General features: G+C 39.9%; 1 protein-coding gene across 26 annotated transcripts in view; it reads right to left on the reverse strand.

The window, feature by feature from the left end:
• map2 (microtubule-associated protein 2) overlaps nt 1-24,245 on the reverse strand; it is a 138,076-nt gene that overhangs the window by 65,901 nt on the left and 47,930 nt on the right. For 24 of the 26 annotated variants that reach the window (XM_088605722.1, XM_088605720.1, XM_088605736.1 and 21 more), the window contains exon 3: nt 6,366-6,467. The exons of the other annotated variants lie outside the window; for them this stretch is intronic. The gene's annotated coding sequence lies outside the window, so the exon portion shown is untranslated. The remainder of the gene's footprint in view (nt 1-6,365; nt 6,468-24,245) is intronic. 26 annotated transcript variants of the gene reach the window in all.

Here is a 24,245-nt window from a genome sequence, read left to right on the forward strand (position 1 = left end):
AAATGCTAAAAGCCGATGGAGTTGTCACTAGAAATAAAACTCATGCGACCAGAGAAGGAGAGAAGCCTTTTAGTTAAAACTGAGCCTGTCACCCAGATCACCACTGAAGCAGCACGCCAGCAAAGATCACAGATATGAGGCTGGTCTCTTGGAAGCCACAATCTTCCTATTGCCCTGTCAGAATACATCTGGTGATATGCTGACATTTCGGAATCACTCACATTTTTGGAGCGTTATGATTTCTTGCTTTAGGTGGTAAAAAAATGGTGCCAAAAATGGAAATACATTTCTCACATTGAACAAGATGCTCCAGTTTCTTGAAATAAAAAAATAATCTGTTTTACCTTCCCACGGTGCACAAGCAAGTTAAGGGTAGATTAAAGCTCACTTTATTTGGTACTGGAACCAAAGTGCCAAAACTGATAATAAGAACATAGGTTTTGCATTGACAAAAACCTCACAGGAGATATTTATATTAATCTATATTAATATGTGGACTTAAACATCCCATGCTGCCAAAACACTTTACTGGTATCTTCTAATGATCCCTTCTCAAAAAACATCAGACTCACTGTGGCCCTTGCAAGCAAAACATTTTGCAGACTGAGGATATCTGAATGCTTTTATCAGATTGGCATTATTTTTACATAACTACACAGAAAGAGACAACAATCAGTGATAGGTGTAGAGTAGATGTGTCTATTCTGCCAACCTTTCTTTAACATCCATGGCTACAAGGAAAGGGAACTAGACTGGCTAGAAATAGTGTCTACTATTGTGAAGAGCCTACAAGCACTCTTTATTTCTAACATCTTAAGCTATACAGTACCTTTCCTCATATACTTCTTACTGGACCATAAAAGTTCCAACTGTACAGGACACACCTGTACCTGTACTAGAATATGTTATTATTTCATAATATCAATTTCAGAACATTGTTCTTATTTTATTAATCTAATTTTATTTATACAGGCCCTTTGTACAAATGTGCAATACAAGGTGTTTTGAGAATTAAATTCACAATACATTTAAATACATAACAATAAGACAATTGCTGGAAAAACAAAATAATTAAAGAAAATTGACAATCAAAAGTGACAATAAATGATTATTAGAAATCATTAGAGATTATTAGATTATTAGAGATCAAATTAAAAGTACTGGCTTTAGTGTAGCACATTACAGCCATTCTCTCATCCCTGTGACATGAGGACAGAAAAGGACAAGAGATACCAAAACTTGTTTCCAAATTCCCTACATTTCCCAGCTCACCATTAGTTTTTAATACCAAAAAAATATAAAGGTCACATGAAACTTACAAATAAGAAAAGACTATTCAGCCCATGGGTTTTACTCATTTGGCTGATCCTTTTATCCAGCTGACTTGCATTTGCCTCCATTTATAAGTACTGTATGGGTGTTTTAGCAGAACAATTCAGTTGAAGAACCTAGCTCAAGGGTACAACAGCATGCCTCACCTGGGTTTTGAACCCATGACCTTCTAATCACAAACCCAGAGCTCTGACCACTGTTTCACTCTGTGTGCTGCAATGGACCCACCTACAGCAGCTCACATTTTTCAGTGAACCTGACCTGTACTGAAGATCACTTACCTGTTCATAAAGAACACTGGATTCTGGGCTGCAGGTCATTTCTATAGTAAGCAGAGTGCAACAGAACTCTCTTCTGAAAGGGTTATACTGTAGGTCAGCACAGAGTTCAACGTGAAGGGGAAAATGCAGCCATTTTACATGGGTAATTTCATCTTTTCTTTCATCTTGTCTTACGGAGACTGGCAACAGGACCTTTCTGAATCTCCGCGTTCTTGCAATGACATTTTCTAGTCATTCAATGTAGAGTGGCAAATATCCCATCACCTTTTGATTTGTATGACAGTTGGCTGCTGTTACAGTATGTTCTAAAAGCTACATATCTGAAGCAGATAAACCCCAAAGAAATTTAAACCTCAATGTACTATTGTATACCATTTGGTACTTGTACTTTTAACAATGATGCTGAGGAAAATAATTCAGCCTCCTTGCTTTCATTCAGACAGTTGTATTCTCAAACATCTGCCAATCTGACTGTTCAAGAGGCCTCATTCAACTTCATTGCCAAGGCAAAGAAGACTCTGCTGTAGTCTGCTATATTCCTGCTGCCTCCTACACAAGACAAGTCTACCTTATCATCTCCCTGACTCACTTCAGGTCTGCTGCATTGCAGAGTTTCCAGTAACATTCATCACATTCTTGTACCGAGGACTGGAGGCTCTTCAGAATGCATATGCAGTACTGCAAGTGGAAGTACAGCCAGATTAAGATAGATAACAGGTTTTAATAATTAAATGTCAGTCTGTACAAATATCTAATGGCCTGTAGTTTACACTGAGAAAAAACTTTGCACTCTTTGAAAGGGTGCTGTTTCCTTCATTTGCAACAGCTAACTCTTCACCAGCTGATACCAACACCATGACATATTGTGGACAGCTAACTGCACGTGACCTTGGGCTAAAACATGGGATAAAACAGTGAAAGCAAAGTGAATTCTCTGGCAGGCAGATTGGATCACACATTGCTATTCGCCAGCCCGCTGGCTTTGCAGGCCAGGAAATTTGGCAATGAGGCCTTTCCTTTTCTTTTTATCAACCAATCGCCTGGTGATTCCACTGAAGCGACATCATTCTTTTTTTCCTGAGGAAGAGAATGGCATTACCATTAGCCCCAAGCAGTTGCCTAGCAACGGTCTCTGCCATGGCAGCATGTAGCACTCCAGAGCTGTGAAGAGGCAGTCACTGCAGCACTCTGAGAAAGATACCATGGCACTGCACGGCACCAGATCCAACTGATGTTGCCCTCACACAGGGCGTTTGGAAAACTTACCTAACTGGTTGGCATCAAAAAGAACAAAATACTTGCTTTAGAGGGCAGAGTTTTTTTTTTAACAGTGCCCCAGGAGCATGCCAATGGGAGGAGTGTCATTGACTCCATGTGCTACTTCAAATGCAGCAATCTTTACAAATAAATTCAAATAAATAATAGTCTTCACCAAAATTGCAGCATAACCCAAACCCAGTTTGTTAACAGACTTCTCAATCATCGTTTTCATATGTTATTACATCAGGAATAAACAGCAGGCAGTACAAAAGATGGGCACGGGCATGTTTCAGAATTATATATTGTACAGTAGTTAAAAATATGTCTTTACTATTATCTAGAACTCTGAGTAAATGCTTAGTGGTACTGTGGATGAATGCACCACTACATAATCTTAATCACAACATATGCATTGCCTAAAGGCTTGAAATCAATACTATTCTATTTAAATGCCTTCACTTGCTCTGTGTACAGTATTGTTATTAATAGCTTGTGTGCTGTAATGGTCTGGTTTGGGCATTTCTTTAACCATTAATCCACTGTACTACACAGACCTCAGGAATGTCACTAGATCACAAGAGAGACTTATTCTGTTATTTATGTTATTATAAACATATTTAAAACTTAGATATCTGAAACTATGCCTGCTGCCATTTAGATCAATACATTTGTAGTAGTCCTGCTTACGGTAGCTCTAAAGTGTATGCAGATGACAAAACGCACAGAACAATTATGTTTTTTATTTATATATATCGATGAGATAATTTAGTCTAGAGATCTCTACATAAAATAGGTATATAGTACCTGTGAAAAAACGTGTAAAAAAATTGCTTGTTCACGGAGCTATGAATTTCTTTGTGGCAATATGGCTCGAGACAAAAAAAAAGGGAATCTTATTTGCTAATGTGTCCTCATTAAGCCCTCCGACTGGCATCAAACCTTTTTTTGGAGGGAGGGGGGGGTGTTTTATTCTGTCAAACAGCTGTGCTTTGCAGCTTTGCACAAATTGCTCATGATTACTTGTGAGTAAAAGGCAGCATTAAATTCAGCTGGTAAACAGAAATCAAAGGCGCTAATTGGACACTCTTATTGCTGGACTACAGCCGGGAGGGAGGCAGCTGTACTGTCTAAGGGCTGTCTCAGTCTCAGACAGACAGATAATACAGTCTACATTGTCCTTGGCAAATGAAAACCCAGAGAGCTTTCAAAGCACACTCTGAAAGAGGTCCTTTCCCGATAACTCTCAAATACATTGGTTAAAACTGAGACCATTTACCAAGAAACATCTACAGATTAAAAACTCACAAAGCAACGCTGGATCTGAAAGGCCAGGAGTTATTGAGCAAAATGACACACAGTCCTTTGTCTTCGACAGCAGATTCTCAGGTTTCCCATCAAGTGTTAAAAGAGCAGATTCTTGACAGAAATATAAATAAACTGTAATCTAAACAGCATTTGGTGCATTGTTTGGACACATTGTTTATGAACTGTATTTCCAGATAATTGTACATTTTAAAACAGTGCCAGAACAAGCAGGGTTTCTCCTTGTTTTCTCTCTACATACAAGAGTGCTTTGATTTTCATAATTTCCATGTATAGTTCTTTTCTTCACTTTTTATACTACCCACCTACTGTTTCTGTGTGTACTGTATGCTGAGTGGCATTGGGTACAGATCAGTTTCCAAATATACAGTAATGGTAATCCCTATCCAAATTGCTTCTAACCTGGGCAGCCAACTGACAGGCTAGACCTGACTGTCACTCCTACACCAAGCAAGAAACAGACATACAGGAGATTATTTGCCTTCGAACTAAAAAAAGCCATTGATTACATATACTGAATAGTATGCCCATGCACTATTGAAAAAACAATTATGATAAAGGTTGTGGCAACCTGGAGCCTATCCCAAGGACACAGGGCTCAAGGCAGTGATACATTCTGGATAGGACGACCAATTAACCTAACCGACATGTCTGTGGGAGGAGTGAGGAAACTGGAGCCCCCAGAGAAAACCAATGTAAATCCAGAAAGAATATGCAAGCTCTACAGAGAAGGCCATCTTGATATACGTATAGACTGTATATGGATATTTTATTATAGCTAGACACTAGCCTAAAGTGACTTATACATGTTCTAGAAATATACATGTGATTTATGTATTTACAATCACATATTTTACAATCACATAAAATGGAAAGCTTTCAAATTTAGGAAAAATAATTGCAGTTGTAAAAATTATACTGCATTATCCAACAAGAATATTTAAACAAGTTTATTTCATATTTATTATTCCTAAACAATACTACTGTGCTTACAAAAAAGTGATTTGCCATTCAAGTATGCACATTGCTCGGGATTTGCATGATATTTGAAAAAGCAGTGCAATTATTCAGAGGCTAATCAAATGAGATACAACAGATCATGTTTGTATTTATTTTTGTTTCAAAGCCACATGCCCAATAACAGTGGGGGAAAAAAAGCTAGTTCTGTTGTTGACCTATTATCGTGTGACTGCCAAAAAAACTCATCTCAATCTTCAGCTCTGCCAGCCTTATGAAGGCAGTGCGAACATAGACTAGTCTGAAGAAGACAGGAGCAAAAAACCTTTGGATAGCAAACATTGTTGACACTGTTGCTTTTCTACCATGGATTGACTGCTAGCTGCTTATTGATCTGAGGGTCACTGTCTGCCATTTCTTGAGGAAATTGGCTAAAACACCCTGTTCCACACTCCCACCACCCTTTGTGTAAAAGGTATCTCACATTTGTGGTCCTAAATGCACTTCCTCAGTTGTGCACTTATGGTTTTGCAAGCAATCCACTGGGACGACTTTGTAAATGTATCTAGTAATTTTGGGTATTTGTTAGGTCCCAGTTCCCACGTGATCCTGCACTGGATAAAGAAAGTAGATGAATGTATACTTGTTTGAAGTCCCCTCTTAAATCTTTGTTCTAGAATTGTACACAGGATTCTAAGTAGTCCATTATATAACCTTAACAGGTCGAAACAATCTCAAACATATCACGTCGCCGTTTTTAAACAGGGTATAATCAACTCATGCTACTATTTATCTGTACCTTTGTTTCATGATTTTCAAGTGGCCAAAACACAGTCCACATCATTTCCATTTCAAACCTTTTTTTTAAAAAAAAAAATACCTCTGGCATTAATTGCACATTTGTTTAGATTTATGTTTTCTAATTAGAAAGTAGAAAATGTACAGTAGTCACGATAAGTAAATTATTTCTGGATGACTGATCAGACTACCTTTGCCCTGCACTGGACCAGACCAAAAGTAAATGTCTGTTGCAGGCCTGAACCTGAGTTGCATACACGTTCAGTCGCTTCATCTGCAGAACCTTCAACACAATGAGGGAAGGAAAACATACATTTCAGGCTTTATCAGTCTGCAATGTTCAGATACTGCTCACTTCTCACAGTTATACTGCACCTTCTAACACCAAGAGGCTTCTCTGACTGAAGATTTTACCTGACTGGGTGGGCTCGGACTCCCGCTGGCTACAGCTGATCTTTGAAGACAAAGCCCTCTTCCTCTCACAGGCAGATTTCCAACAGAAAACCAAAGACACACCTGGATGGTAAGGAGAAGGAGCAAATTAGCAGTGGCCAGGGGAAACACACCCCTAGAGTGACAGTTATGCAAAGCAGGGCATTAGACCGATCCAAAGCTGGAAATCTGCAAACTATCAAGTGACAGCGTAAAACTATATAGAACTGTGTAAACTATATTTCTAAAGAAAGTCACAAAGTACGTCAATGAGGGCAGCAGAGTGCCGCAGTGGTCAGCATGGCTGCCTAGGGCCCAAGGTTCAATTCCTGCAGTGCTATCTGTGTGGAGTTTTAATGTTCTCCCCACATTAGCGTGTGTGCATGTCTGCGATTGTGTGTCTGCTCTGTGATGTTCTGGTGTTCTGTCCAAGGTGTATCCTGCCTGATAATTGGAAACCATTGGATATATCTGTTTAAACCTCGTGAACTTTCACACATACTCTTACACAACTTTACCCCAACAAATATTCACTAATGTTTTATTTCTCTCTGTCTCTCTCCGAATATAACCTGTCTGTCAAGTATTGTGATATTGATCAGACATTTCCATGGTTTCTTGAATTCACAAAGGAGGGGTTATAATTATTTTCACCACAGCAGAAAAAGTAAGAAGCTAAAACATGGCTCAGAAGCCATTCTGCATTTTAACCGGTAAGTTGCAGCACTCCCATTGTTTCTTCACAAATGAGTTTAAAACAGAAAATATACAGTACGTGTTAATATGTAATCATAATTATAAATAATTATAAACAAACTACTAAGCACCATAAAATCTATTTTTAAGTTGGAATTTTCCTTGTAATCAATTGCCCTACCAACAGCACAACTATTACTTTAATACACCAACACTTTCAAGTGAACATCACACAGAAATATTGTGGCACGGTATGCTTACAATAATACACAGATCATCTTACAGATCCATTCACGACGTGGCCCTTAGGTTTCAAATGTACTGCACGTAAAAAAAAAAAGAATTTCAAATTGCTAGCAAGTCCCTTCACAGACACATTGATAGCTCATATAAAAATCTCTAAAACCCAGCATTGTGTTGACTTTGACAGTATATTATATGTGGTTCAAAGCATCAAGACATTAGGAAATAATATACACAAACAAAAATGAGCACCTTGACACATTTAGGAATATATTAATACATCTACAACTCTACACCCTGGCTTTTTATCCCAGGCTTCTGCATCAGACAGACCCTACTTGATACATGAAGCAAGGGCTATCTGCTGTGTATGGTTGTTTGATCCTGGGCAACTGTAAACCTCTGTCCGTACGCCTACCGTAACTTAAATTCAGCCTATTAGCAAAAAAGGCATTTAACGAAAAATAACTACCTTTCTCTTGTCGCTGTAACAATGGAGTGAGTGCTATTTCATGCCTGTTCTAAACCTTCAACAGCCCTTAAATGAAAAAAAAAATCCAAGTCCTTTTCACTGAGGTGATAATGATCTTCAAGTCACTGCAAGAGCTCAGATGGCCTTGAAAGTCAATCTCTATACAAACGGCAGAAAACAATCAAGGATTGTTTGCAGTTTGCAGAACAGCACACTATCAAGGTGACCAAAGTAAATACCTGCAGAGGAATTCTAGTTTCTGCACACACATTATTACTACCATCACTGTCAGCCAATGCAGAACAGATTACTATGCATTTGAGTACAGTGAAAGCCAGTCATTCAGTACCTACAGTACTTATTGGGAGATCAACACGATGGCAGTGCATTACTAAATAGTAAGTATTGACAACCGAAGAAGGCTCCACAGCCGAAACATTATGTTTTTTTTATTTTCTTTTCAACATAGAATTAATCTTTACTTGTTCCTTTGCATTACTAAATAGTACTGACAACACAGTACAGTATGACGCAGGGAGACAGCAATTTTAAAACATATCTGGAATTGTATCCATTCCAGAATTTAAATACTTGATCTGGCTCTTGACAGTGAATGTATTCTTGAGTACAGCTATTTGGTCTCTCTCGTTCCCAGCAAGACTCCAGGTACCGTTACTGAACGGAACAGCAACAAGAAAAAACAACATAACAATCTAATCTAAATTCTTAGGCATTCTTTTAGGAATGTGACTAGAGGTACATTTCATGCTAGAAGTCTCGATAACTCAGCAGGTGAAGGACATGCTGATGCAAGTATAAAACATCCACGAAGTCCAGTAAATGGGGCCTTAGCTACTGTACTGTTGCAATCTTCAAGTCAAGGGGAGTGGGGCAGGGTATTCAGGAAGCTAATTATGGAATATAAACCACAGCAAACTGCAGACAAGCAGAAAGAAGAAAACACAGGCACTGAGCTCCATGTTGCCACAGAGTTCCAGATTAGAGCAGTGAGGTCCAAGCCAACAACAATTAATTACAGCAACTGCTCTCAAATTGCTTCCCTAATGCCTGTGTCCACATCAGTCATACCCTGAAGGTCGTGACAGCCTAAGTGTTTCAGTATGGTGAGGGCACTGGTGTCTCTGCAGCTGGAGCAAGCCATGTGCGCTGTTAAGTACTCCAGTAAGATGAAACAGACGTTCTCTTCCTCGATCTGTTCAGTGTTTATTGGTTGTGCTGATTTTTGACAGAGGCTTGTGGACAGTTAAGGAGCACTTATACTTAACTGCAAAAAGAAAACAAGCCTTTATTAGAGAGGGGGCATGCTCCAGGCATTTTGCAGCAGGGCAAACATTAGTTCTCTGTTTTCTGAAATAAATTCTGAAAGTCGTAGAGAGGAAACAAAACAGGCAGGTAAATGAAAGACCTTCTTTTGGAAGCTGCATTGGAAAATTATATGAAGTTTAACCTGGAGTTAGAAAGGGTGGAGCAGTTTGTACAAGAGTAAAAAGATTGACATTTTTCTTACTGTTCTGGTAACAACTGTTGTAACCTCTTCACATTTTTAGTTTTCAATGTAGCTCACCTCTGAGTTGCTAAATCAAACCCTTAGTTTAATCATTTGCTTATTTTATAATATTTATAACTTGTTGTCTATTCGTGGTTGAAAAGATTCTGTTACTTATAAAATATAGCAAAGAGGCACCCCAGGAACATTTGTTGAGAGCTGAAAACAAATGCCTCAGATGAATTATATTTTAGTTAGGAAATTAATAAAGAAACTGTGCAAGAAGTCCAGTTCTTTATGCCAATATCCTGCAAGGTTTCTTAGGAAGATTGGAAACATTCTTCAATCTGTTTAATTCTGGATGAAAGACTGATGTTACAAACAAGTCTGAAGTAATAACAGTCAAACACAGATGAGCTTCATGCTCAGTTTAGCCATCTGCAACAGGGTTATGTAACAAACCATAATACAGATTTATGATGATGATAAAATGAACTATATTTTAATATATATATAATGTATAATTGTTCTATACTGTATGCATCGTGTCATGACTTTTAGATTAGTTTTTGAATACAGATTTAGAAATTTCATTTGTGAAGAGTCCAGTGAGGCCCTTAAGATTTTCTACAAGCTAGTTCAAACCCTGTAAATGACCTTCACTGAGACTCTGAAACCCTGTAATACAGACACGTCAATACATCAGCATACATTTCTGTGCATTCACGAGCTGACAGACCTTGAAAGAAAGAAAAGATTCCACGAGGGATAACAATATGGAAGAATTAATGCATTTGAGGCTGTTTATTGCATACTTAGGTATAGTGAGATTTGGCTTAAATTGCTTGGCTGAGGGCAGGGCCAGTCTCCTGAGTGCAGGATGGGGGAGTTAAGACGCCAATGTGCAGTAAAAGGAGCAAACCAAGGGGCAGATTGGGGTGGAGGAAACATACATATGAAAATGGCGAAAAGAGATTATTCACAGCGTTTGGGAAAATATTGACAGAAATAATTATGAGATAGGACCACTGAGGAGAAAGTAACCTTGTACTCGTCACTCATAACAAAACACCTTCATTCAGAATACCATTAGTTGTAACACTTTACAGTTGACAACATTTTAAAAAAATCTACGGCCTATTGTTCACAGCAGGGAGATCCCGTTACCCCTACAGTAGGCTTATCCCCATGTTTAGGATTAAATTGAATTAATTGTCAACTTGAGATAGGCTTCCCTGTATAAAATATACTATAAAACACAAAGACCTACATTTGAAAAGCCTGGTGTGAATGAAATGCAGTAATAGCAATTTGCCAGCAACACCTTCTAGCCTGATCTCTTCAGATCTCTAAAGCTAAGCAAGATTGTGCCAGATCTGTACTGGAAACTTAAAATACAGTACAAGCTGCTTTAAGTGTCATTGGGGGACCAGTAGGTGGCTTCTTCCCTGTGGACCAGAATTCCCAAACCACTGCTGCAGTATGTTGACGATGGACACTGTTATGCTTTTATTAAACTAAGGTGTTCACAACTGGGGTTATTAAAGATTTAATGCTTCCGTTCATTACCCCTTGTGTCTGTGTAAATTCCACTTTGGGCTTGTAGAATCTGGTCTCCCTAATGTTCCTCTTGATTAAAGTGGTGAAGTAATTTCTCACTCCTCCATCTCATCAGCTACGTGGTAAGGCTACTGCATGTCCCCCAAGCTTTTCAGTCGTGGATCAAGTGGGCCTACTGTAATTGCACTTTGGGATCCTTTGGAATGAAAAGAGCTACACAAATGCAGGCAGGTATAATTACCGCAGTTACAAATGTAATATACTTTGTTCTCATCATTACTATTATGAAGTAAAGCAGGGCTTTTAGTGAGATGCTTTGTGCAGTGCTACCATGACAGTGACTAAGGATTGAGAAGGCTTTAGAACATTGTGAGTACAAGAGATAACAGAATATTTTGCTTCTGTTCTCTAGTAATAAGTCATTCATTTGTACAAGGGGAGCTCCAAAAACTGGTGAACTGCAATTTCAACTGACAGTTTGCATGGTGATGGGATTTTTGTACTTGAAGAGCTTGGTATACGCAATGAGAGAAACATCCTGTTCAAGTTAACCATGAAAGACAGATGTTGCTCATACTTGCTCTCATCTTTTGCTGACTCCCATGTAATCATTTTATTTCCAAGAAAACACACTTACCACTGAAAACTAGCATTTCAATAGCATGCTAAGAGGGGTTTATGCAAAGATATAGTCATGATCTCTTTATGCAAGGCCTTTTCTATCTTATGCATTGGTCAAATCTGAATTTCATTTAATGGCTATGAATATGATCAAATGTTGAAATGCTCCTGATGAATTTGTGACTTCATGGCAGCTGGAAAGAATGAATTATGCACCCACATTCAGACACAGTGCAAAGCTGCATTATGCAGCACTGGGTGTTTCAAGACTAGCCGAAAACTAACATCTTTACAATGCAAGTGATTAATGTCTCTTAAGCTGTTCAGTCACAGATGTTGTAGAATAATAGCCCTTTCAATAGGTTTCATAAAGAGTTGCTAATAGACTCAAATTGTGTCAATAAGATGAAGTGCTGTCTGGGAAGTAAGCTCCCAGTTTGGCATCCTTGATTGAACAATTTTGGATTTAAAATGCTTTTCCACACAGCAATTTACTAAGCCTGTTCAGTAACAAGGCTCCCCGTTCCCCATACTAAAATCTTAACATATTGCAAGAACATATAAAGTAGTAAAAAGCATTATCTGTTCTATTACTTTTTGAATGCACTTTATTCAGTGCATTTTTCTTTCATAAGGATTAATAAAGAGAGATGAAATTATAACACAAAGAGGAAAGGCATGTGAGTCTAATTAGGTGCACCCTCAAAAAAAGACATACTGTAAATAGGCAAATACATAAGTTGAATAAAGTCAAAGCAGAGGGAGTTCTGTTGGGGTATCTAAATTTGTTGCCACAGATATATAGCCACCTTTGTCTTTTAAATAGTCCAGTTCTCCCTTGCAGGGCTTTGATTCTTTTTTCCCCACTAGAACAATTCAACTGGGTTTAGGTAACCTGATTCACAAAGTATCAGAGCTTCCAGAAAACTGATTTAGTTTCTTACTCTATTTACGGTTTGTAAATTGTGCTTAAGAATGAATGAATGACCAAATTCTTATCTTCTGTTTCCACTGCTCCCTTATAGCCTTCTCATACTTTCATACTGTCTCAGGCTTCAGACGCTGGGTTGTATCAGCTCCCCGCTTAATTGTTTCGGAGGGACATGTGACTGTTGAGGGGTCAGTTGAATACTGCAGTTTGGAGTTATGGGAGATGTAGTCTTTACAAACTAAGCCATGCTTTTTTCAGCTTGTACCAAAAACAAGTGACCTTTCATAACCATTTTCCTCATATCTTACATATACATATCCACTTTATCTGAACAGAAACTGCTTGGAAAAGCTTTTTCTCAACATTTGCTAAGATCTATCTTAGAAATTGCTTACCCACCCAAACATTTGTTTCATTTCTGAAATTGAAGACTGATATTAAATGCAGTGCAGAACCTATTCAAGCAATATGGAAGGAAACTAAACTGGATGACACAAAGAAAGAAAAAAAACAATTCTGCAAGAAACAGACATTTGAAAATTTGAAAAAAAGGGCACCGCAAAGTGTAAAGATTCCTGCTTGAGCTTGGCTTGCTGTGTAATGGAAAGATTACATATACTCAATTAAATAATATCTAATCAAGTCTCACATACAGTATATAGTACATCGCAAGGCACATGCCACATTCTATGTGTGCATCAAAGGTGAGCAGTGCATGACCTCTCGTATCTTAAATGTAATATTAATATGCAGCAGAATTTAGTGGCATAATGTTTCAGTATGTCCATCAGGAGAGGGTTATGCCCATTTGGGCAGGAATTTGGTTAGTGCTGTCATGGTAGTACAAATTCTCCTTTCACATTGTGAGCTCAGCATACTGTATCAGCACTTCCTACAGTATACTGTACTGTTACTGTACTGTGACCTCAGCAATGCTGGTGAGTGGGGGCGTGCTGAAGAAAAACACCATGACAGGGCATGCGCAGGACAGCTCAAAGTACATCGATTCTTGCCTCTAATTGTGACTGTAACACAAGGAGTAACAGTTACATCAATTGAAAAAACAGTTACCTCACAAAAACTGAAAAGTCAGGAGAACTTTTAAGCCGCTATAGAAGGATCTGTGCAGAAACATTTAGGGATGGATTGAATGTACAGATCAAGTGAGTAATAATACACACACATTACACATTACATTTTTTTTTTCTTTATGACTTACAAAACATACAGGAACTCCACATGCCAAAAGTGTGTATAACAGTTTAATGCATTGCTGTGTTTACACCATCCTGAGAAGAATCATAATCATTACAGACTACAAATGAGTCTTAGCAAGTAGTTTGCACAATTTTGCAGTGTTTTATTTGCAATGTTTTTCACAAGGAAGTCAGCAAAGACCCACAATATAAAGTAAACATGAAGGCTGTTTCATGACTACAGATGGGAAGCTAAGCACTGAGCACTTAGAGTCTACCCATAGTACACACCACTCCCCTAATAAAGTATTTGACTGCAGCTGAAAACTATAAAAAGCATGATATAACCTACCATGTGGTGTGATACACTGGCGAAGAATGGTCCCGTATTTTTCCACTTCAAAAGGCTCTCATGCATTTCAGTGCATGACCTGCCAAGAGCACCATTGTACAGCATGTTGGTTTGTTGATTTCATTCAGAATTGCTTTAAAGGCGCCAGCTAGCCACTGCTACAACAGTACTATGATTCCACTACAGAAATAAGAAGTGTTTCAGACAACAGGAGCTATGTCACACAGACATTGCAAATGCCCTGTAGACGACACTCACTGTCCCTCATGCAGAAACCTCTGCACTGGCTCTGCAAAAGACAGGGACTGTGCATCATGGTCACTGATGCCACCAAAGAGCCATGAGAGGCTGCCCCAGGTGTCACATGCAGATACATAGTGGGCCATTGATAATCCAATAATAAAGAACATAAGAAAGCTTACAAATGAATTTTGCCCATCTAGCCTGTTTTTTTTTTAATTAGTAGTTAATTGATCCATGGATCCCAATCACCTGTTTCTCAAAAGAAGCCTGGGTATTGGCTTCAACGATATCTTCCATACTCCCCCATCTCTAAAAACTAAAAACAAAAATGGCATCTGCTTAAGAGCCTTACCTGTCGCACTGATTAATGGTAACACAGCAATGCACTGGCTTCTTTAAATTTAAATTTAAATTCAGGAGTCGAAAAAAACCCCAACATTTTATGCTGTCTTTCATTAGACTATTATTAACAAGGCTTGAAATAAAAAAAAATCTTGCTCTTTAAATTTTAAGAATGGTTTTACTGTCATCTCCCAAAGAGTGCAAAACCGTGAGGCCGCCACGTTATACAACAGTTTATCTGCAAGAGTTGGCAGATGTCACTGGGTCCTGCAGCAGCAGAGACATTTCCTGAAATATTATTTTGGTGAAGTGGATTTGGATCCTCTTGCTTATATATAGTCTTGAGGAAATAAGAAAGAAACTAATGTGGTGTGTATCGCCAGAAAATAGGACATCAATCATGGTCAAACGGTGATACTGCAAAGTCACAGCTTTGTCTGTGAAGAAGTGTGCCTGAAGCGTTAGAGCTGGGAAGAGACAGATTTGCAGGGGAAGGGGAAGATGAAAAAGGACTGGCACACAGCTCACCCCACAAATTGACTAATTTATCAAAACCACATTTTGGTGCAGTCTCCATTTTGTCTTTTTGGGATATAATTATGCGAATTTCAGATAAGTGCAGCATCTAAATAACCCCCTTTTCTTTAAACGAGGCACACTGGTTAGCCTCACAGGCCTCAGGGATAATCTCAACAGCCTTCAGATCCTAAATGGAAACAGCTTTCCCAGAGAGGAAAGAAAACCTCATACGATTTTGGAAAGAGTCCTGGCGAAGAAATGACTTTTCATTCTCGTGATGAGGGGGACAGTCGATACCGTAAAATTCCTAATAGCAGAGGACACCAACAACAGTGCCACAATAAATTAATGGGTTATTGTTGCCAAACCGCGGTCTTTCTAAAAAACAGGCTTTTTTTTCCCTCTATGACACAGGCACATTGCAGGCATATAAATCAGATTGTTTAACTAGGAAGACTTTTTCAGAGGGTGTGGATGTCATCTCATGCCAGTGTTAAGGAATCACATGTTTTTCACCTGTTTCCTATGACAGATGCTCCTGAGCTGCAGATCGCTGGAGGACAGAAGTCTTTCTTGGGGGGACTTGGTCATTAATGAGTCCAAATCTCCCTGCAAGGTTTTTCTGGGGTTACACTGCTCGCTATTAATCCATACACCATCAGCTGCTTGGTGAACAGGCCTCACTGCTAGTGAGGGAGACTTTATGAAGTCCTTACATTTTTAAACAGGAAGTCTTTAAAGATGAGGTGCTTACCATGGCTCAAGTGAGCTGAGCTGTAGGTCCTACCATTGCTAGGGTTTATTATATTTAATAATTCACACAGAATCCCTTCCTCCACTAAGCAGACTCTACCCATCTCATGCATAATGAATAAAAAATTAATACTGTTACAGTTGTCTTACCTACTGTATACACTCTCAAAAGGAACATCCCTTTTCCAGAATACATCATACAACTGAATATATTATAATTATATTACTCCATGATATGCCCAGTAAAGCAAAGGTTAATAAATACATCATAACAAATTGTTTTTACTTTAAATTAAATTAGAAGATACAAACTAAGAAGAGAAGAATGGTAAGAAGAGATACCAAGTCATCAAGTTCTCTTTTTCTTATATTTCGCATCACAGGTGCTGAGTCCAGGTTTTAAGAGGCATTTGCTGTCTTTCCACATCATAGCACAAACAGTTTCAACTGAACAGAAACTACGTTAGCTTTTAAAGACTGTAAAAAAATACAAGATCTGAAACCATAACCAACAGGCTGGTGAGGTTTTGCACTGGACCCATATCATACTCCTATTAATATGTGTTTTTAGCATCTGAGGTAGCTGCTGCAACATGTAATCTACTTACTAAACACACAACAAACAGATGCCAAAGCCCCTATAACAAGCCTGTTCACACGCTGCGGAGGACTGTGAACCGTGCTGTTGATAGTGCTGGGAGATCTTATAACAGCCGTGCTGATAGGCAAGCTCAGCCCAGCAGGAGTAGCACAGTGATAAGAGCACTGTGCTGGAGGTACAGGCATTAGCAGAAAAGTGTGCATCTGGCTCAGAATGCACTTTCACTTGTGCAGTATTCTCATCACATTCCTCTTACAGCTAAATTCTCAACAGAACACTACTGACACTCTTGGGAATTTTACATATAATCAATATTATGGGTAGCACAGTGGCAAAGTGGTTAGCATTGCTGCTTAGAAGCACAGGGGTCCTGGGTTCAATGCCAGAACTGTGTGGATACGTCTATACTATAAGGTCATGGTTACCAGCTGCCTCAACTTAAAGGTAAACAATGCTGACCCTGATCAGTATTGGGATAGGAGACCTCTAAGAAAAAACAGATATCTGAGTGGTGTTGGTGAACCAGTAGATGGTGATCTTCTCTCTGGGCTAGAATACCCAAACCAAGACCAGAGACACTGTGCTGTCCTTCAGGTGAGACGTTAAGTTGAGATTCTTGCTCAGTTAGGATCTCAGGATACTTTTTGAGCAGGGATGTTAACTTCAACACCCTGCCTACAGTATATTCAGCTCAGGGCATGCACAACAACAACACCCCAAGTGAAATTACATGTACAGCTTTGATGCAGCACATTAACTAGGCATCTTCCAAACCTTTTACTTAGTGCTAAATGTGCTCCATGATTTCTAACATCTAATAAATTAATTTCTGAAAGCTATCTTAATGTGAAAACTCACATTCTCACTAGCCCCCCCCCCCCAGCTAAAAAATAATGAGGAATATCAAATGATCAGTTTATGACACATTTAACACTTCACAATAAAAAGTATGCAAGCAACACAGAATACGATGTCAGATACAGTAACTTACATGTAAGTAATTATATTTATTTTGTTTTATTTGGGTGGCTGTTAGACAATTATATCTATTAACACAACCTGAGGGGAACATGCAGAGTCTCAGCTAGAAGAGTGATAGATCCAGGTTATTGTTCCAGCTAGGGATCCACAACTTCCTGATTTAAAAGTGCGGATAAATTTAAAAAGCGAGAAGGACTGTCAATAAATAAATGAACACTGTTAATTAAACCTCCTCAGGGAATGCGGCAATGCAAAGCAAGAGCTGTATTTGGCTCTTACACAATGCTCTGTGAGAATTAATGATGAAACAGGCCTTCAGTAATGTGATGGATTAAAAGGTTATCAGACTGACAGGCAGTTCAATTACCACTTCACATTACACCTCAGCTCCTCGACACTACTCGTCTCTGATGCTTGTTCTAACCTCTTACTCAGCACAAAATAAGAATATTTCACTCTGCCCTTTGGGATGAAGTGACAGAGAGGCTGTGCTAAAAGATTATATATAAGAGTAGGTCTACCTGGCACTGCAGTCACCAAGCAAATGTTCGTACTTGAGCTTTGGATATTCAAAATGTAACGAAGCATTCTTTCCGGACCCTATGCAGACAACACGATCCAGGGTAGAGTAGGGAAAACACGGGAGGAAAAGCATGCAGGATACGGGAATGAAACAGGGGGGCGTGTCCATGGTGTGCTGGCGGTCGGGGGAGGTGTGGCCAAGTCAAACAATCCAGAGAGGAATCAAAACGGGAATCCAAGATGGCGCGAAAGTCCAAAGCCGGGCGGTCCATCCAAGACGAACAGGATAAAAACAGGAACCGGGTCGGAACCGGCACGGGAACGGGAACCTTCCAGGTCCCGGGCTCGCCTGGTACGGAAACCAGAGCAGAGCCCGGAATAGAGTGGACGCCTGGCTTTTAAGGTGGGCAGGAATGAGGCTGGAACAGGGGGCAGGTGCACAAAATCAAGTCTGAAGTGAAAGAGCCGGAGGGCCCTTAAGGGGGAGGGACTACAATCGTGACACAAAACTCATATAAACACTACAGGTGACACTTAGGACGCACCTACAGTATGTGAGATGAAATGCAGCATGTCTTAAAATACCCCTACAGTATGTATTTTCTTTATGAAGAGAACAAACGGCTCACACTGTGATTAAGTTTTTCTCTGCCAATCTGGGACACTTTCTGCTGGAAAAATAGGTCAAAACCTGCTGCTTCCAGCTGAGGTTAGCATATACAGCATTTTCACACTGCAGCCTCCCTTCAGCTTCCAGATATCCATAACATTTCAACTGCAGATCTCCTCACACTTTCTGCCTAGAGGAAGCAAGCTTTTGAGCATTCCTGTAGCTACCCTCTACAGCTGTATCCAGGGATTTACTGCATGGATCTGGAGTTCACGGCTGTATTCCACCTCAGCATCTTGTGAAAACAGACTAAATCTATCTGCTACCTGTACAGGATTGCAGGAGAAGTGGGAATCTGAAGAGGGGAGTACAATTTTGCAAACGTTTTGCAGAGCTCTGCTCTGAAGCCATCATGCTGGGATCAGGTTCTTCCTCATCAGGCTGTGCCACCTTTCCTAGAGACACCAGTGCTGCCTGAGCATGAATGTTTAATGTGGGCTGGATTCCCCTCCTCTCATTCTCCACATTAGAGAGATCAGGAGGCACACAGCACGCCCGGCCTGAGTCTGGGCGGCAGGCATTGCAAGTATCCCGCAGATCCCTCCTAACTTGACTGTGTCCCTGGCACAGCCTCAGCCCTGTGCCGACAGAGCTGAAAACGGAGTGTGCAAGGACAGCACCAAGCCCCGGGCCACACAGCACAGGCTCCAGCTGACTCTGGGCTTGAAGCGGCTTCATATAGAGCAAGCAAACACAAAGGGGCAAACCAGGCTTGCCTGCCTGTCACGTAGCAGCCTGGGAGCACACACAGCTCTCTCTGCCCATCCCAACCAGAAGGATTACTGCACCGCCTCGTGCCAAAATCAACACAGAATTTTGACAAAAATCGTAAAAGAAAGCCAGAAAAGAAAAAACACTCTTCTGTGTAGAAAGCAAATCTGCACATACAATATGTGGCTCAGAAAATCCAAATGAAGTAAAAAGAATGAAACATTCATATATATTTGAGGATGGCTGACAGCTATGTTTTAAGTGCATGAACATATCCAACATTAACAGCATGCGAATGGTCATACGTAGGTTACAGCGAGGCTGCACTGTGTCCTGATTAAACCTCACCAATGACAATGTATTTGGTTCTGATCACCATACGGAGGGAAGGACAGAGATGCTTTGTAGAAGGACACTGAGATTTATTCTCAGACTGAAGGGCATAAATCATGATGACAGACTGAAGGTGCTAAATAATTTTCCTGTTATTTGATGAGGGTTTTGTGGTAGGTTGATTTAGGTCTCAAAAAGAACAAATTAATTATTTCATTATGCTGAATTCATCAAGTCCATTTAGCACTGATAGAGGGGAAAATCATTTTTATTCATGATTTTCATCTCAATGTACTGTAATTTGAATGTTCAAGACTGAGAGATGGAGAGTTATTTAGATTTAGGCTTCATAATCCATTTTCTCTGGATTTCATCTCGGTGGAGCCCTCGGTTCCATAACGGAAACATGAATTGAGCTTAGAACTGACTTAGTTTTTAAGCTGACTTCAGCTTTGAAAAGATTACTGATGTCGATTTAACAAATACCTGGAAGATGCCAACTGTTTCAATTAAAAAGCAATTTACAAAGTGTAATCAAGCAATTGATCAGTTTAATTAATGGTTTAATCGTACCTTAGCAGCATCCCAGGTGGCACAACCAGTAAAGAGCAGGCTGAGCTCTACAATCGCTGGTTAGAGTCTGGGTCATGTAACTAGGCGACTGTGACAGGAATTCCTGAAGCAGCGACACACAACTGGCTGAGTACTGCGGTGGGATTAGTCTCCAAGGGCACTCACAGTGACACAGCAATCTGTAGGTATGCATTGCTGACTGTGAGGGAGAGACCTCTCCTCCAATCAGCACTCACTCTCAGGGTAGCTGTGTAGCCTCTAACCTGTTAAAGCACAAGTGGCCCGAGGGTGGGCGGGGCAGACGACTCTGCCTAACCTTCCTCATGCTCTCATGTGGGAGGTCACAGGGACTGTAGCTGTGACCCAAGAAATGAACAACACAAAACTGCCTATTGCACACACAGTGGGTAGGTATCAAGCCTATTCTTTTATTTCTTCGGTGGAAAAGGTAACCTCCGAAATATGCAACATTAAACAACAGAACTTATGAGAATCGATGTGCATTGTATACCAAAGATCAGGAATTAAGTGAATGCTTTGGGGCACTTGATTAGTTTCCCGGGATTTTTATTTTGCAACTCAAGGTGGCTGCAACTTGCTCTAAAAGTTAGAATATCAGTAAAGACTGAACAATATACTGTATATACTGTAAGTTTCTGGTTTGCATGGCATGTTTTGGTATACAGTATAAAAGGGTTAAACAGCATTCTAATCTTCTTTACGTCTGTGAGCAAAAGAAATGGCATCTGTCAACTAATACATCTTTAACCTTTTACAAAAAAAGCCATTGCCTTAGCAGGCAGCCAGACAAGCAAAAAGATAGACAGACACCATACAAGAGGGAAATGTGATTTAATGTATGCAATGCAGTTCATTAGACCTTTTTGTCTAGGATGCTCCCAATTACAATAAGTAGTTTCACATGTGAATGGCCATGCCGGGATTTTCTGTGTCTCCCTGCCTATTCTGCTTTTGTCTGAAGGCTCTGTTACTTAAAGCACACTAAGCTTGGCAGCTTTCTGCCCTGTCAGCCCCCATCACTGGAATTATGTTGTTCGGTCTGCAAAATAAAAACCTTGCCTCCGACAATCTAAAATAAGCTCTTCAGAAATGCATTGCTTCTTGCACGGCTTGATTCGACAGGCAGTCTGGGGGTTTGACTTTCATATGTCCAAGCACTGCTTACAAATTCTGAAAATGAACTCTGTCACGTTGTGTTTGAGTGATTACCATTCACTTCCCCCCATACATGATCTTTTCCTCGGGAATTAAAGACACGCACAAAGATGTGTGATGAATCTCACACTCATTCAAACCACACATGAAATTCTGCAGTACACAGAATGCAGAAAGAACTCAGAGAGCCAAGCAAAATGAAAGATTTTGTGCCTATGTTCTGCTCTAGGTCCTGCAAGGGAGTCAGCCCCCTGTCAACCAGGTAACATCTGTTGACTCATTTAGCTCCTCATTTGCACCCTCCATTTTCCCATGTTGTATGACTAAGATTGTGCTATCAATCATCTGCTGTGCCAACATCCCTTTGTGGGTGGAGATGTTCTTTCAAACATACGGATTCCCAGTTTCATAGAAATCCTGGCCATTCCCAGTATCAGTATCTACTGGCAATGCCCATACATAATGGAAGTATGATGTCTGGATATACTGGTTTGGATTTTCTCTTTGCTCAAACTACCCATCTAAACCATCTACTACTATGGATTCGACAGTTTACCTTCAGAGAAAAACTAGAACTCAGCAAATGGATTGCTCTTTAAGCCTGCTACCACTCATCCCCATGACCATTTCAGTTGATGTTCAAGAAATGTTACAATGTATCGAAGCATGGTAAATTATCCTTTTATTTATTATAAAGTAAGAAAACATTGCAATTCACAGTGTATGAGAGTTTTAATTCCTTTACACTGAAAACAGCTTGAAGGCCAAGAAACACAAACGGATTCTCTTTCCATTTACTCACATAATACAAAGCTCTTGTTCTGGAAGTAGAGTACGATTCAATTAGTCAGGAAGGAGAGAGAGAAAGAAAAACGATAAGGTTAGGTGTAGCAGGCCATTAATCTGAATCTATTACTGCAGTTCATTTTTCATACAGATAAACAAAAAGAAATCATTGGCTGTATGCCACCTATTTATTAAGGGGAGCCCACTGCCAACTGGTATCCTATCTACAGTATAGCTGCCACAGTCATTGAAGGTCTGTCAGTGTGATTGGTCTGTAGTATGCTAGGAGGATAGATCCATTGAGTGAGAGTGAGAAGGCTCTCAGTTCATTACCTCGTGTAAACCACAGCTACTTTCATTTATCCACAAAATGTACGCAACACTATTGTGGGACATATTCACGCTGTACTGTGCGCTATTCCATGTTATTAAACAAATTAGACATTTAAATGTGAAAAGCGTTCAGTCAAAGACTCAAATAAATACATCGGACTAGAAGCTGGAAGACGGGGATCTCGACATTACAAATATTACTCCTGGTTTGCATCATTTCTTACTGCAAAATCAAAACTGATCAGAGCTACTTTTTTAAGAAAATACGTTTTAAACACTGCACACTGCTCAATAAAGACTATATGGAACCTACAATAAAACTGCCCATTGGCTCATGTTTTATAACGCTGCAAGTTTTATTTCATTAATGGAAAGCTTAAAGAGGCAAGGCTTTACTTGAACATAAGAGACAACAAAGGTACGGGGTGAATAAGAAGTGCCTGAGGTCACTGGTGTGCTGTGCCAAATGACATCATAAAGTACCAACTGCTAATTGCTATCGTGTCAAAAAAGAGGGAAGTCATTTTGGTGTAGAATAGCATTATTTCATTGCTAATGAAAGGTTTACTTGTTAAAAGCAGAGGCAACGGCAATCCTGTAGCAACTCAATGAGCATTTGAGTATGCATCCCACCAGCTCATCCCTAGACAAGAGTTTTACAGAGTGATTATTCCTATCCTAGGCTCACAGAATGAGCACATTCCAATAGGGGCAGGTTATTAAACTAGCTGTCAGTTTTGGCTGGCACCTGACATAGAGATACATAAACAGCTTTTACACTGGAAAGGATGTGTCATTTTGCCTCAGATTTTCAGGAAAAAACAAAACGGAAAAGGGATCTTCTCCTTTGAAAGCAGAACAATTACATCGACCGCCCATTTAAACACTGCACCGCCTAGCGGAAAGACCCGTTGTCGAAGACCCTGCAAGTCAATATTATCTGTTCAGCCGTTAAATTTGCATCAGGCATATTTTGTTGTTTTTTTCTTCTGAAGTTTGCTATGCACTCCATGCTGACTCATGGCTGAGATCCATTACCACTGAAATATTTTTTAGCAAGGGAAGCAGGTCAGACTCTAACCAAATGACTCCCATTGATTAAGACATGGCAAATTCTTACAAGTGCTCAATAACAGCTCACACTCATACCAGTTAAGCTTTCTTTCCTTAAAAAAAAATAATCATACCTTAAGGGTGTTACTGCCAATTCAGATACCAGCACCCAGGCTGATTTCTGCCACTGTCTTGCTGTCGTACCGGTTGAATAATCAATGGTGTCTAGACATACACCATCTACCGGCTCCCACCATCAAGCTACAGCTTAAATGACATGAAAGTATTTGGATTTCTATTCAGTTAAGTGACAATGGAGCAGCTGAGCACAAGGGCTTTTGTAAAAAAATGAATAAACAGAAAATAAAGAAAGACATCATTCCTGCAACATTTTATTAAAAAGCATCCACCCCCCCCCACCCCCCCTCCACCTCACCATCACCACGACCACTGGTGGTCTCCAGACACAAACCCACAAGAGTGAATTTGCTGACAACAGCAAAGGGAACGCAATGAACTTATGAATTGACCCGCCAAGCGGAGGCGATGGATTAGGAAATGCCAAGGTATCCGAGGGAGACAACGGGGAGCATAGCAACGAGCTTTTCATTCGAGCTGGACCGCTCCACCTAACAAAAGACAGCAGGGGCTCCAATGCATTGGTGGGATCAACATACAATGACGCAGC

This window comes from Lepisosteus platostomus, chromosome 14 (genome assembly GCF_059453375.1).
Source record: "Lepisosteus platostomus isolate fLepPlt1 chromosome 14, fLepPlt1.hap1, whole genome shotgun sequence".
NCBI classification, from domain to species: Eukaryota; Metazoa; Chordata; class Actinopteri; order Semionotiformes; family Lepisosteidae; genus Lepisosteus; species Lepisosteus platostomus.